The 15,162-nt window shown below is 38.8% G+C and overlaps 1 protein-coding gene across 9 annotated transcripts in view; it reads right to left on the reverse strand.

Moving 5' to 3' along the window:
• Positions 1 to 15,162, reverse strand: part of FRK (fyn related Src family tyrosine kinase) — a 154,278-nt gene that overhangs the window by 128,002 nt on the left and 11,114 nt on the right. The window lies entirely within an intron of this gene.

The raw sequence follows: 15,162 nt of genomic DNA on the forward strand, positions 1-15,162 counted from the left end.
GGGACAAAATTAAATTCAAGCAAACACTTTTAAATTATTTATTTAAAAATATTTTTTAGTGAGTTATGGCTACATTTTCATAGATAGCAAAATTTCACTAACAATATTCAAACTGCCATGAGGTAAGACCACCCGTATATATCAAAGACTATACCAAAAACTTGTCTTGAGATTATTTCCTTGCATAGAAGTCAAACGGGAGGAGTCCAATTCCCTTTGTACCATCCCAGGTCCACTTCTCATCTGTGGCCCTCAGTCAACCTACATCACAGCCCTGTGAAGGATGTGAAAAACTTCCTAATGCTCTCCAGTGCCATACCAGGGCACAAGAGAATCTGAGGGGCTGCCATTAGCTTTCTATGTCATGCCTGTCCCTCTGTTGTGCCACGCTGTGTTCCCTTTGACTTTACACCTTGACATTATGCCTCCTAGGGTTACAGTCTGGGAATCCAGGCAGCAATATATACTGCTCTGGGAGCTACCCGATTCCCCCTCCCTTGTGAGTGCTCGGAGAGAAGGAGAAGGGCAGAGATTAGGGTCATTTCAATCATCCAAGGGGGTTTTCAGCTCTCACAAAGGTCCCTCTGATTCTCTTTCTCCCACTTGCATGTTGAACTCTTCTCTCCTTTTGGAAGAGAAACCAGTTCTTACATGTCACCATCCACTCTTTCTCCACTGTGAATCATGAATAGATTCTATGCTAGGTCCCAGGCTTTGGCTTCTCTATAATTACTTTCTATTTATATGACTGTGAGTAAGTATTTCTTTTTAATCTTCTTATGCCCATGTCCTCATCTGCAAAAATAGGGATAATTATAGCATCTACACCATATGGATCATTGTGAAGATTATATGAGTTAATAGGTATAAAAGTCTTACGAAAATTTTGACACAAAGTAAGCCCCCAAAAAAGCTAATAGTATTTTTGATTTTGGTGTGATTATTCAAATGTAAGCTTTAGAACTGGGGGGGGGAAAAAAAAAAAAAAAACCTGGAACTTTTTTCCTCCCAGAACTTGGTATAAAGACTTTTCTTTTTTAAGACGATTGTTTCAGGCAAAGCCTCAAAGGCCCCTGTGAAACTCAGGTAAGAAATTAATACTCTTTATTGGGGTTCTTTTGTGCCCTCCTTTCCCTAGAGACCTAGACCTCAGTCTTTGGCTCTGTTTTTAACAGTAAAAAAGTGCTCCCCCCACCACCCAAAATTAAGGAGTAAAGGGATGAAATAATACCAGGATGATATTATAGTCTTTTGCTAGCTGTGTGACCTTGGCAAGTGGCATAAATTCTGAGCCCTACACTTTACAGGTGCTCAAAGAAGGCTGTTGAGGCTGGACTGAACAAAGTGAGGGGAGTGACAAGAGGTGACAATGAAAGAGGGATGAGATCTGCAGAGCCTGTGGACTGTAGAACACAAAAATGTAATGAGATAATAAATGGAAAATTTTGGCACATATCAACTCTTCACTTAACATTGATTCCTTGACATTCTTTGACATTGACTCCTTCCTGGAAATTCCTTCTGCAACACAGAATTTCTCATCTTCATTATTGTTTTCTTAGTGCTCTTCTTGTTTTAAGTATTTTAAATTGAGTCATTTCATTTGTATATGTCCATTTGCTAAGTAAGTGTCTTGCATATCTGTTTCTGTTACGAAAACTCTCACCAGAAGTTTATATGATTGCCAGATGATAAAAGATCTGAAATTATTTCAAGGAAATTATTCATTTTTTTCTTACAGTATGTTATGATGGATGTCATATTTATGCAACGTTGTATGTCAAATTTATTTATGTAAATATATAAATACTAAACAGCAAAGTTCAAAATGATTTATTTTCTTTAAATTATTTTAAAGTATCCTGTTCTATTGAACCACACTTCCTTTTGTATTTCACATATTTTAATTTCAATTATTGTGTCAATTTCTGGATTTTAAAAATGATTCCACCATTAGATTTTTGCTACCTTTTTCTAACAAATGAGAAATTATGATTTTTTTCATCCATTTCAGCCTTTGTAAAACTATAGCAATGATAAGGAAGCAAAGGGTATGAAATAGCTTATAAACACCATGCCGAATCGTTTCTGGTTGGTCACGGACTGACATGTCTAACATCTTTGTTGCACTTATTCTGAGGATGAAAGCTGTTAAGTGAGCTTAACTGCTCGAGGGTCACACATTTCCAAATGTGTTTTTCTTTGACTACGGTGCTGCAGTGGGCTGGCTGCACAAATGGCCATCCTGACCCAGGCAGTGTTTATCCTTCTGTTGTTCCATGAGTGCCCTATGCACTCATTCTCTAAGTTAAAATAATAATAGTAACAATATCTTTCACTTTGCTATCAGTTTGATTCTGAACTTGTCTAAGAAAGGTGTTTAGCAGATCAAGGAAAGAAGGATGATAATGTTACAGATTATTTTTATTGTACTGTATCTGCATTATCTTGAAAAATCCATCTCCCAATTCATAAACATTTTCAGTTACCCAAGAATAATTCTGAAGTATTCATATATCAGACTGACTAACCAAAAGATGAAAGAAATGAAAATCAGAAAGTTGTAAGTTCTTACCACATTTAGATTAATAAAGTAATTCACATAGAAATAGAGGTGCATTACAAACTCCATTTTGCATGTTTTTACCTGTAATGTAGTTACTGTCAGTCAACTTTACAACAAAATAGAAAAACAGAGGCTTTAGGTTATTTACTGAGGTCACATATCAAGGACCAAGCAGGAATTAGTTCCCAACGCATCCAGTGCCAAAGATTTCACTCCTTTATGATATTATGGAAGGAATATTTCGCATAGGGCTTAGTTGTGCCTGTGAAAATGCACCCTAGGACACCAGCCCTTCCCCACCTTGAAGGACCCAGGGTTGCTTTTTCTTTCACAAAGATTACAGTTGACTTCAGCTGCTCCTCAGGTAAAGTGGACTTTAAATCCTATAGCTCCCCACCCAACTCATTCAAATTTGTAATTTGATCCGTGTACATATATGCACAGTGCTAATTCAGTATGATCTTTCTCTAAAATATGGCTTCTCTCCTCTGATTTATTTAAACTGTAATTACCCTTAACTTCTTTCTTGATCACATATTCATGTGTACATTACCTTACTCATTGAACAGTTTTTTGAGTATTTCTTAAATTCCAGGGACTATGCTAGGTACCAGAGAAAGCTTGTGCTTCTTTCTTTCAGAGAAAATGGGGAATCGCCTTTGCTTTATTATAGATCTTGATGTCATCATGCCTATGACCAGACTCCTTTATTTGTTCCAACCCTGCCAGATCAACTAATACTATACAGCAGTTATGCAACTGGACGTTGGCATGTCTTACAAGACAGTCTAAACGTTTGAACATTGGCCAGGTGCAGTGACTCATGCCTGTAATCTCAGCACTTTGGGAGGCCAAGGCAGGCAGATCACGTGAGGTCAGAAGTTTAAGACCAGCCTGGCCAACATGGTGAAACCCCATCTCTACTACAAACACAAAAATTAGCCGGGCATGGTAGCAGGTGGCTATAATTCTAGCTACTCAGGAGGCTGAGGCAGGAGAAACACTTGAACTCGGGAGGTGGAGGTTGCAGTGAGCTGAGATCGTGCCATTGCACTCCAGCCTGGGCGGCAAGAGCAAAACTCTGTTTCATAAATAAATAAATAAATAAATAAACAAACAAACAAACATACATACATTTGAAAATGAAAATGAGCAAAATTACTTCTTTACTCAGGAGTAGTGTCCCATCTTCTGGACAACAGTTATGAACATGGGTGGAATTGTTAGAGGTGTTTAGCTTGTTGGATAATATTGTTTTTTATTACTAGGACTAAAGACAATACAATAGTCTCCTGGGAACAGTCTTGTTTTTCTTCCAATGTCCCTTGACCAATCTGGGAAAATGAGTCTAACTAGCCTGGTGTCCAGTTATTAGATATCTGAGGTCCTAAAGAGCTTGGGATGGACACATAGACTCCTAATAGCTAATGTATGTTAAGGGTTTTGTTTGTCTGTTTGTTTGTTTGTTTCAATGGGGTCAGGGTTAGTGTTAGTCATTTTAATTCTGAAAGCACTCCATGTGAAGTAAATACCTTGTTTTGTTAAATTTTCAAAATTGTGAGATACAGCCAACATACAGAAGAGTGCATAAACTTAAACGTACAGCTTAACAAGTTGTCAGATGTGTGCTCAAGTACTATAACACAGATAAAGAAAGAGAACATTATTGACACACTAAAAGTCCCCTGCAGGACCGTCTGCATCATAGCCCCATCTACCCTCTCCCAGTGCCAAACACTTTCCTGACTTTTACAGAATTCAACTTCCTTTTATTTCTTTATTGTTTCGCAACAGAATTAACCATCCCTAAAAACATACTTTAATTTTGCCTACAATTTTGTTCATGCAGTTCCCGTTTTGGTGCCTCTGGCTCCTTTTGCTTAGCATCATGACATTAAGATTCATCTAGTTTGTAACATATCAAAAGTCCCTTCCTTTTCATTGCTGTGTATTGTAACTCTGTGTGGATATTCCATAACTGTGTATTCTGTTGGGATGCACTTTTGGGTTATTTGCGGTTTGGGGCCATTTTGAACAATGCTATAAATCTACATGCACACATCTTCTGGTGTGTAATGTGCACATTTCTCTCTCTAGTGGTGAAACTGCTGAGTAGTAGATTATAGGCAACTTTACTAGATATTACCAAAGAGATTATTCATAAGAGTTCCTGTTGCTCCACATCTTTGCCTAACTTAAATTATCAGACTTTTAATTTTTGCCAATCTGATGGATTATAGTAATAGTTCCCTGAAGATCTTAATCATTTTTCTGGCTTCCAATGATATTGGGCATCTTAATTTGTATTCTATTTATATGCCCTCTTCTTTGATTCAGGGCCTTTGCCTATTTCTGCATTGGGGTTCTGTATTTTTTTTAAATTTATTTTTCGGAGTTGTTTCTGGATAAGAGTTCTTTATCAGTTATATATGTTGAAAATACACATTTCTTCTTTGAGGCCTACTTCTTCACTATCTTATTGTGTCTTTTAATAAAAAGAAAACTTAATTTCATTGTAGGTATATTTAAAATGTTTTTCTTTTATGGATAATATTTATTATATTGTTTAATAAATCTCTTCTTTTTTTTGAGACAGGATCTTGCTCTCTCATCCAAGCTGGAGTACAGTAGCACAGTCGTGGCTCACTGCAGCCTTGACCTTCTGGGCTAAAACAATCCTCCCACTGCAGTGCCCTGAGCAGCTGGAACTACAGACACATGCCACCACACGTGGCTAATTTTTTAATTTTTTGTAGTGACAGGGTCTAACTATGTTGCCCAGGCTGGTCTCAATCTCCTGAGTTCAAACAATTCTCCTGCCTCAGCCTTCCAAACTGCTGGGATTACAGGTGTGAGCCACCATCCTTGGCCATAACTCTCTTCTTATTCTAAGATTATGAAAATAGTCTCCTATGTTACCTTTACCCTACCTCAGCTCAAAATGAATAGTTAAAATGTAATCAATGAAAAAAAGAAGACCTATTAAATAAAGGGTATTGACTCAATTGACTATCCTTTAAAAATAGTAATAAATGTGAATATGTACCTTTTTATAATAAAAGTATTCAAGTTAGATTAAAAGCATAATGCAACGATAGCATAAAATATTACAAGAAAATATAAGAAAAATGTTTTCAAAATCTAGGTAGAGAAAAAGCCTTTTTGTTTGTTTTTGATATGGAGTGTCACTCTGTCACTAGGTTGGACTGCAGTGGCATGATCTTGGCTCACTGCAACCTCTGACTCCCAGGTTCAAGCAATTCTTCTGCCTCAACCTCCTGAGTTGCTGGGACTACAGGCACCTGCCACCACACCCAGCTAATTTTTGTATATTTAGTAGAGACGAGATTTCACCATGTTGGCCAGGATGGTCTCGATCTCCTGACCTCGTGATTCACCCACCTCAGACTCCCAAAGTGCTGGGATTACAGGCGTGAGCCATTGCACCCGGCCAAAAAAGCCTTTTTAAGTATGAAACCCAGAAGGCTGGAACCCAACATCTTTGCCTACGCAAAAATGTTAAACTTCTACAACATACCACATTTATATAATACAAGGAGACCTACAACACAAAGTTGAAAATAATGGCAGTCTAGAAAACAGACAATAGATTAATATTTGTACTATATGAAAACTTTCCACACGTTAGAGAAAAAAAGAAATAACCCCTAAGAAAATGAGCAAGAGCTATGAACAGACAATTCATAGATAGAAGGACTTCCACGGCCGGGCGCGGTGGCTCAAGCCTGTAATCCCAGCACTTTGGGAGGCCGAGACGGGCGGATCACAAGGTCAGGAGATCGAGACCATCCTGGCTAACACAGCGAAACCCCGTCTCTACTAAAAACACAAAAAATTAGCCGGGCGAGGTGGCGGCGCCTGTGGTCCCAGCTACTCGGGAGGCTGAGGCAGGAGAATGGCGGGAACCCGGGAGGCGGAGCTTGCAGTGAGCTGAGATCTGGCCACTGCACTCCAGCCTGGGCGACAGAGCGAGACTCCGTCTCAAAAAAAAAAAAAAAAAAAAAAGAAACATAGAAGGACTTCCAAGCATATAGCATATACTCAACGTCATTAATAATGAGAGAAATGTAAATTAACCCTATAATGAGATCTATTGTTTGCCCTTGATTGACAAAAATTATAAATATTGACAATATCCATTTTGATAATGGATGTGAGAAAACAGATGTTGTATTAGTCTGTTCTCATGCTGCTAATAAACACATATCCAAGACTGGGTAATTTATAAAGGAAAGAGGTTTAATTGACTCACTGTTCAGGATGGCTGAGGAGGCCTCACAATCAAGGTGGAAGGCAAAAGAGGAGCAAAGACATATCCTATATGGTGGCAGACAAGACAGCGTGTGCAGGGAAACTGCCCTTTTATAAAACCATCAGATCTCGAGAGACTTACTATCTCGAGAACAGCATAGGAAAAACCCACCCCCATGATTCAATTACCTCCCACTGGGTGCCTCCCACAACATGCAGGGATTATGGAAGCAACAATTCAAGATGAGATTTCAGTGGAGACACAGCCAAACCATACCAGGTATCTTCGAACACTTTTTGTGGAGGTGCAAATCAGTACCATCATTTTGGAGAGCAATTTGTCAATATTTATGATATACATTGTTTGATTCCATAATTCTACTTGTAAAAAATGATTCTCTAGGCCAGGCGCAGTGGCTCCCAGCATTTTGGGAGGCCGAGGTGGGCGGATCACCTGAGGTGAGGAGTTCCAGACCAGCCTGGCCAACATGGTGAAAACCCTGTCTCTAATAAAAATACAAATATTACCCGGGGGTGGTCGTGGGCGCCTGTAATCCCAGCTACACAGGAGGCTGAGGCAGGAGAATTGCTTGAGCCTGGGAGGCAGAGATTGCCATGACCTGAGACCATGCCACTGCACTCTAGCCTGGGCAGCAGAGTACAACGCTATATATATATATTTTTTAAAAAATTATTCTATAGATACATAACAATAATAATAATGGTTACACTTACTGAGCACTTGTTATGGGTCAATTGATATTATTAAGAGAAAATAGCAAATATCTACACATTTATCAAGTGTTTTAATTGAATCCCTATTATGCATCATATGCTGTTCTAGACGCTGGAACTTCAGTATAGGCACACACCAAAAAGAAAAATTTCTGTCCTCATGGAGATTTATATTATAGTGGGAGGGGAGATAATAATAACAAACAATAATCATAATAAATCAATAACATGCTGTATTAAAAGATGGTTAAGTACCGAGCGAGAGCACAGGAAAGATAAATGGTGTGTGGAAAATTTGAAATCTAATCACCCAAGAGGGTATAATTTAAGCGAAAATACAAGGAAGTTACACAGATATCTAGGAAAAAAGCATTCTAGGCAGAGTGATAAACTGCTGAAAGATCTGTGAAGTGGGAGCTTGTACTGCATATTTAAGGAATAAAAAGAAGGCTGGTTTGATTGTAGCAGAGTGAGAGCAAAGACATAGTAAGAGATGAGAAAGGGTAGCAGAGACCTGACAGTGTACACCTTGCTGCACCAGGAGGACCTTAGACTCTATTCTGAGTGAGGCTAAAAGCCCTTGGAAGGATATAAACAGAAGTCAAAATCTATTTTATGCTTAAAGAAGCTCTCTGCCTTGGGTTGAGGACAGAATTGGGATGGAGAGGGATGAGGGTAGATGTAGGAGGACCAATTAGGGGCTACTGCAATATTCCAGGCTGGAGATGGTGGTGACTTGGATCCAGGTGGTAGCAGTGAAGGTGGTTAGAAATGGCTAGATTCTGGATATATGTTTAAAATGGAGGTGCAGTATTTGATCATGAATTTGATGTGAGATGTAAGAGCAAGAAAGGAATCAAGAATGGCTTCAAGCATTTTTGCCTGACAAACTGGAAAAAATAGAGTTTCCATTAACTAGCTTGGGAAAGACTACGGGTACAGCAGGTTTTGGAGGAAAAATTAGGAGGTCACTTTTAGACAGTTGAGCTTAACAGGTCTATGAGATCTCCAAATGGAGATGTCAAGTAGACAACTAGATCTATAAACCTAAATGTCAGGAGAGAGGTCAAGGCAAGGAATAAAAATGTGGGAGTTTTCAAAGTATAGATATATATTTTAAGTCATCAGATCAGATTTAAAGAAGAGAAAACAGGAGGCAGAAGGAAGGGGAGGGAAAGGAACACAGACGTTTAGACATCAAGAAGAGGAGGAACCATCAAGATATCAAGAAGATCGGGAAGTTCAAGGAATGCAGAAGTTTAGATGTCAAGACAATGAGGAAGAACCAGCAAAGGAGACTGAGAAGGAGCAGCCAATGAAGAAGGAGTAGGGTTCCTATGAGCCCAAAGGTGTTTACCGAGGAGGGAGAGATCAACTCTGTCAAATGACAGTCACGGGTAAAATAAAATAAAATAAAATAATACTGAGGATTGACCATTGGATTTAACAAATAAATAACATCAGTGACCCTACAGTTTTCGTGGAATATTGAAGGGCAAAGTCCACCTTCATGTGCTTAAGAGAGAATGGGAGCAAAAAGATTGCAAACAGTGAGACAAACAACTGTTTCAATCAGTTTTCATCAAAGGGGAGCAGAGAAGCAAGTTTGTAAAAAAAAAAAAAAAAAAAAAAAAGCTTTGTTTTGTTTTAAGATGAGAAAATTAACAGCATGTTTATGATGATGAGAATTATTTAGTGGAAATTAAAAATATCATTGATGGGGGGAGAAGCAGTATTTTGAGAGGATGCATAAGTCTAGAGCCTAAGTGAAGGGTTGGCTTTACCTAAAAATGCAGATAATTTATAGCAGTGATTCTCAAACTCTAATGTACATCGGAATCACCTAGAGGTTTTATTAAAGTACAGATTGCTGGGCCCGACCCCCAGAGTTTCTGGTTCAGTGTTTCTCAAGTGGGCTCCAAGAATTTGTTTCTGACAAGTTCCCAGGTACTTACTGCTAGGAACCACAAGATAAGAACCACTGCCTATAGTAACAATCATAGTTTACTGCAAACTCAAACTACTGGGCTCAAGTGATCCTCCCATGTCAGCCTCCTGAGTATGTGGGAGCCACCATGCCCAGCTTACTTTTTTTTTTTTTTTTTTTTGGATAGATGAGGTCTCATTATGTTGTCCAGGCTGGTCTCAAATTCCTAGACTCAAGTGATTGTCCCACCTTGGCCTCCCAAAGCACTGGGATTACAGGCGTGAGCCATAGTGCTTAGCCCTAAGGAAGCTTTTTTGACTGCTTATATATTCCCAGAAAAATAAAAGTTTGGTCAATATCTGAGAGTGAAGATGAGGTTGAAGGTGGTAGCAGTTTGATGAAAGGAAAAATATGAAATAATTGCTAGGATACCAGCACAGCAAATGCACCAAGGCAATAAAATATGATTACCCAGTAGCATTAAGTACTCATCAAATGGTTGCATATATTTTCTTTAGGTAGGATCAGTTGCTCAAGTGTGAATGCAGAGAACAAAAAGAGTCAAACTTATATATCTGTTAACCAAAAGAAGATAACCAATGTGTATAAGTATTGCTACACAAGTAACCCCAAAACTTGGTGGTTTAAAACAGTATTTATTATTACTCAGGAGTCTATGGTCAGTTGGGTAGTCATGTTGATCTGGACCAGCCATGGTCCAGACTGGACTCATTCATGGTCTGTAGTCGGTTCACAGGTCAGCTTGGGACTGAGTGTCTTCAGGTGGCTTTGCTCACATGTCTGGCAGATCAGTGATTACAGGCTGTGATGACTGGGGTGACTGTGATAATCATCTCCTAGCAGTCTAGTTCAGCCTTATTCAAATAGCAGTGGCAGAGTTCCCAAAATACTGTGGAATTTCTCATGGCCTCTTGTGACTCAGACTCAGAACTGGCAAGATGTCACTTTCCACTTGATGTTATTGGCCAAAACAGATCACAAAGCTAGATCATATTTAAGATTGAAAGAAACAGATTCTATGCCTTGATGAGAAGGGTTGCAAAGTTGTATTGTAAGGGGCATGGATACAGGGAAAGGAACAATAATGCCTATTTTTGATTGTGATTTTTTCTAGGAATACAAAGAGGTGAGAGAAGAATATCAAATTAGGATATATCAATGATTATAATGATTGTCTATGAATATTCATAGCTTTGCCAAAAGAAGTGAGAAGATAATGGCAGTGCAGGACACAGTGAAAAGGAAGTGGGGATCATTAGATTTTAGATACCAGTGGCCTCTAAGGATTGTTGGAGTAGGATACTTGAGAACATGAGCGGGAAAGATAGAAGGGGGTGGTTAAGAGAGTGGTATGCCTGCTTTTGAGATTATGAAGGATGTGTGAAAGTGTGGTTGAGGTTGTGTGGGTGACAAGAACATCATAGAAGTTAAAAGGAATTGAGAGGCTAGAGTATTAGAATCGTTAAAAATTAAGAAATAAGTAGGATGGAAAAAATTACAATGAGGTAGGAGCTAAAATCTTAAGGAAATGGGAAGTGTGGGGAGTTCAGGGATGACTAGGATAGGCAGGTACATACCGCATATATGTCTGCATTTTGCGTGTTGGAATAGGTCTTTAAGGACATTCACTCAACTGCTATCAGCAGTTACTTCTGGGAAGAAGAATGATGATAAATGTGTGAAGTAGTGAAAGATGATTTTCACTTTGAATATATTTGCTTCTCTTTTTCATTGTTTCATAACACGTATGTATTATGCATAAATGACTTAATCTAAAGAAAATGTTCAAGTAAGAAAGCAAAAGTGTTGAACTTCTTGTCACAAAGATTGGAATTTGAATTATATTTGTAAAATGAGTATGCATTTACCTACTTCCATGCTGTTACAATGAGTGAGGTAATTATCTGCTGTTCTTAACACAACGTTTGCCATATTAGAAAGAGCTCAAGAATGTTTTCTATTCCTCTACCCACTGACAAATCTCCCCATTACCACATGCACCACGTGCACAGGCTGTGTGTGTGTGTGTGTGTGTGTGTGTGTGTGTGTGTGCATGCCACAGAGAGGGAGAGATGGGATAGAGAAGGACACATATGAACACGGAGATTCTGTAGCACTTTTGTATTCTCCTTGGGGTACTCTCAGATTTTGAGATGAAAAGGAAGAAATAAAATGGACACGTTTTTGTTTATATAACAGTTACCTGGCTAATTTCCAGAAGAGAATAGTAGTAACAATAAATTATGCATATATTGATACTTCCATTGTAAGCTGTAAGCAGCATTTATTCAGCCATTCTCATTACTATTTATATGTCCATATGACATTTTTTTTTTTTTTTTTTTGAGATAGAGTCTCACACTGTCACCCAGGCTGCAGTGCAGTGGCTTGATCTCGGCTCACTGCAAGCTCTGCCTCCCGGGTTCACGCCATTCTTCTGTCTCAGCCTCCCCAGTAGCTGGGACTACAGGTGCCCGCCACCACGCCTGGCTAATTTTTTGTATTTCCAAATGACATTTTAAAAATACAGCTTTGAAAACAAGTTGCAGGGGACAAAAAGCACTATTTTCCAACAGTCAAAAGTCACAATGAAAATAATTTAGTAGGTAGTATTATCTCAATATAGATAAAATCTATTAATAGGAACTAAGGGAACACTGTGAATCTCATGATAAAATGCATTAACCTAAGTTCCTGAAATAAGTATTTTTTCTATGTGATGTACTATTTAAAAAGTAATTGCTGATGGGTAAGCTCATTCTCAGTTTGCTAAAATGTTAGCTTAGGCTGTCTTTATGCTGTAATTATTTATATAGTCTGCATGTCAGTTCTTGGTGTGGGCAATGGTCTACCAGAGGTCAAATTAAAGGTAGTAGCTCATGCACTGATACCAGTATTTGACAGAACTAAAAATTAATGGTTGTCAGAACACTTCCTGACATTGGCTCCAAGCAACTAAAATCTTTATTCTAAATCTGTGAAATGCGGATCCTGATTGATTGATTACCAAGGACATGGGATTCAGAGTTTCAGTGAAATATGGGTGCCTCCAGCCTCTAAGTAAGAGCTTCTTTGCAGCCATTGATAACTTCACAACTGAAAAGATGGAAATGAATAAATGGGAATTCATTCATTCATTCAATGGACATTATGTGCCAGGTTGTGTGCTAGGCACTGAGACACAAAAATGAACAAGACAAAGTCTCCATCTGAAATAACTTAGAGCTGGAGGAGAAGATTGACATGAAAACAGGTTATAATACAACAAAAAGTTGTAAAGATAACTTCAGGTTCCTGCAGCTAGGCAAAATACTTGATGTCGTTTCTGAAGGTAATGTGGGAGATATCCTGCATGGGAATGGAAATCAGGAAATCAAGGGGGAAAGAATATTTTGAGCAGAGTGCACAGCATGAATGAAAGATGCCTTGCCAAACTAACCTCTCCTCTTTATTGTGCATACAGTGTTTTATTGTCGTTATCAGATTATGTGCCATCTCTTTCCCTAAACTGCAGGCCCCTCTAGACAAGGTACTACTTTGTCTATATTTTTTATGGTAGCTACCATAGTGCCTAGCACGCAGTACATTCTCAATAAACATTTGCTAAAGTGAACTGAGAAGTAAGAAGCCAAGAGTTTACTAGCATTTAAAAAGAAAAAAATAGAAGTTGATTCAATAAAATATTCCAACCAATGTGCTCAACACATATCAGGCTATATTTATGCTACGATATTGATCAGCCCTGCCCTCTGCACCCTAGAGTAAGCCCAAAGCCTAGGCTGCCCCACCTACCTGGACCAGCTTTTTCTGTGTGTTCCAGCATGCTAAATAAACTTGACCATTTTCTATGTGAGTCATGACATGAACACGTTTGGAAAGCACTAAACTATTTATGGTAATTTCCACGGAGTTGTATTACTTTTCCTTGGTGCAGAGAATACACAGAGTAGCCCACAGATGGAACAGAAAGAGAAGATATAGAACAGGGGGTTAGAGACAGACTGGCCAACAGATGGAGACACCATTCCCAGACTAATTCCTATAGATTGGAATAAATTTTGTGGACTGTACTGAAGTGAATGAGCTTTTACAAGAATGGCCACTGTAGCAGATGGCACTGGTACCCTGTTTCACATCCCCTTAGCCCACTTTTGATTTCAACCACAGCTCATACATACTCATTTTCATGTAAGTACAGACTTACGGCACACTAGCAATGACCCACCTCAACAGAGCTCTGCAAAGTCTTTCTCCTTTGTGCCCAATGGCCTTCTCTGAGGCCATAGGAGCCCAAGTGCAAGCACGGCCTGAATGAGTGGATAACCCTCAATCATGACAACAGGAGCCAGAGGGTAAACATTCAGCCTCTCCTCCTTCCAGTGGATAACTCCAGGAAGGATCCTCTGTGCTTCGTGGGACATGCCAGCAGAATTGAACCACTGTTGCCTACAACAGTGATCTTGATGTTGCTTTTTGGTATTGTTACTGGCTCACTCTCCATTACTTTACTGTTTATTCCTAGGATCATCTCCTAATATACCACCTACAGCTAAGTCCTTGTCACGGGCTCTGCTTTTAGGGCAACCCATCCATGAGAAAGAGTCAGTAAAGTAACTTTTGAGAAACTATAAATTTTCTGCAAATAGTAATAAAAAAACAGACAAGAGAACTCAATACCTCAGTGCACAATGGTGTAGGACAAGAACTATAAAACAAGCTAACCCTGGAGGAAGAGAAAGCCAGACCTAAGAGCATTCTCTTACCACAAAAACCTTCTTAACATCCCTGGTTCAAGGTTTCTTCATATGTATTATCGTAGTTCAATTTCTCAAGTCTAGCTAATATTGCAGATGTGATTCTGGTGCTCAGAGCAAGCAAAGCCAGGGACAATGTCTGACAAATTCTATAATAATTTATGAACGAATGATTGATTGGTCTTTTAATATGATTAGCTCTCCTTGGATGCTTTCAGTCAGTTAAGTCATGAAAGTAAACACTTTCTGAGTTAACTGACTGAAAGGGGCCCAAGAGGTCTGAAGACGAAGAAGACTGAGCCATGGGGAGCCCCACATTGACTGGATCACAGTTTATAAGGGATTCCTGAAATATGTTCATATTTGGAATACCCTTAAAGAATCAAAAATTTAACTCACTTAGATATTTGAAAAATTGGAATCAATACATGAGGCAAAAGAGTTTTGTGAAAAGGCAGACATGAGTGTAAGAATCATTTCAGTCTTCTTACATATTATTTATACTGCTATTACCATCAAAATGCTGACCACACTCCAAAACTATCTCACACATTTCCAATAATCCCTCAGAGACACCAATCCCTAGATAGGAAGGCTTGGCTTAAATGCTTCCATTATATCTTTGCTTGTAGATTTTGCCCATGCTGCATAACATTAAGATATTGACTGAGATATCTTTGCTTCAAATTTCCTCCCACTCAGAAAGCAGCAATAGTTTTCTGAACCCAGCCCTTAAAGGAAGATCTTCTAGAGCAGGAAAGAGAGACAATTCTTGGTTTTGTTTCCCAAAATGAACTCTAGACTCTAATAGTAAAGAAATAGTCTTGAATGCTATATTAGTTTGCTAGGGCTGCCATAACAAAATGCCACAGATTGGGTGGCTTGAA

The sequence above is a fragment of the Macaca mulatta genome, chromosome 4, assembly GCF_049350105.2.
Source record: "Macaca mulatta isolate MMU2019108-1 chromosome 4, T2T-MMU8v2.0, whole genome shotgun sequence".
NCBI lineage: Eukaryota > Metazoa > Chordata > Mammalia > Primates > Cercopithecidae > Macaca > Macaca mulatta.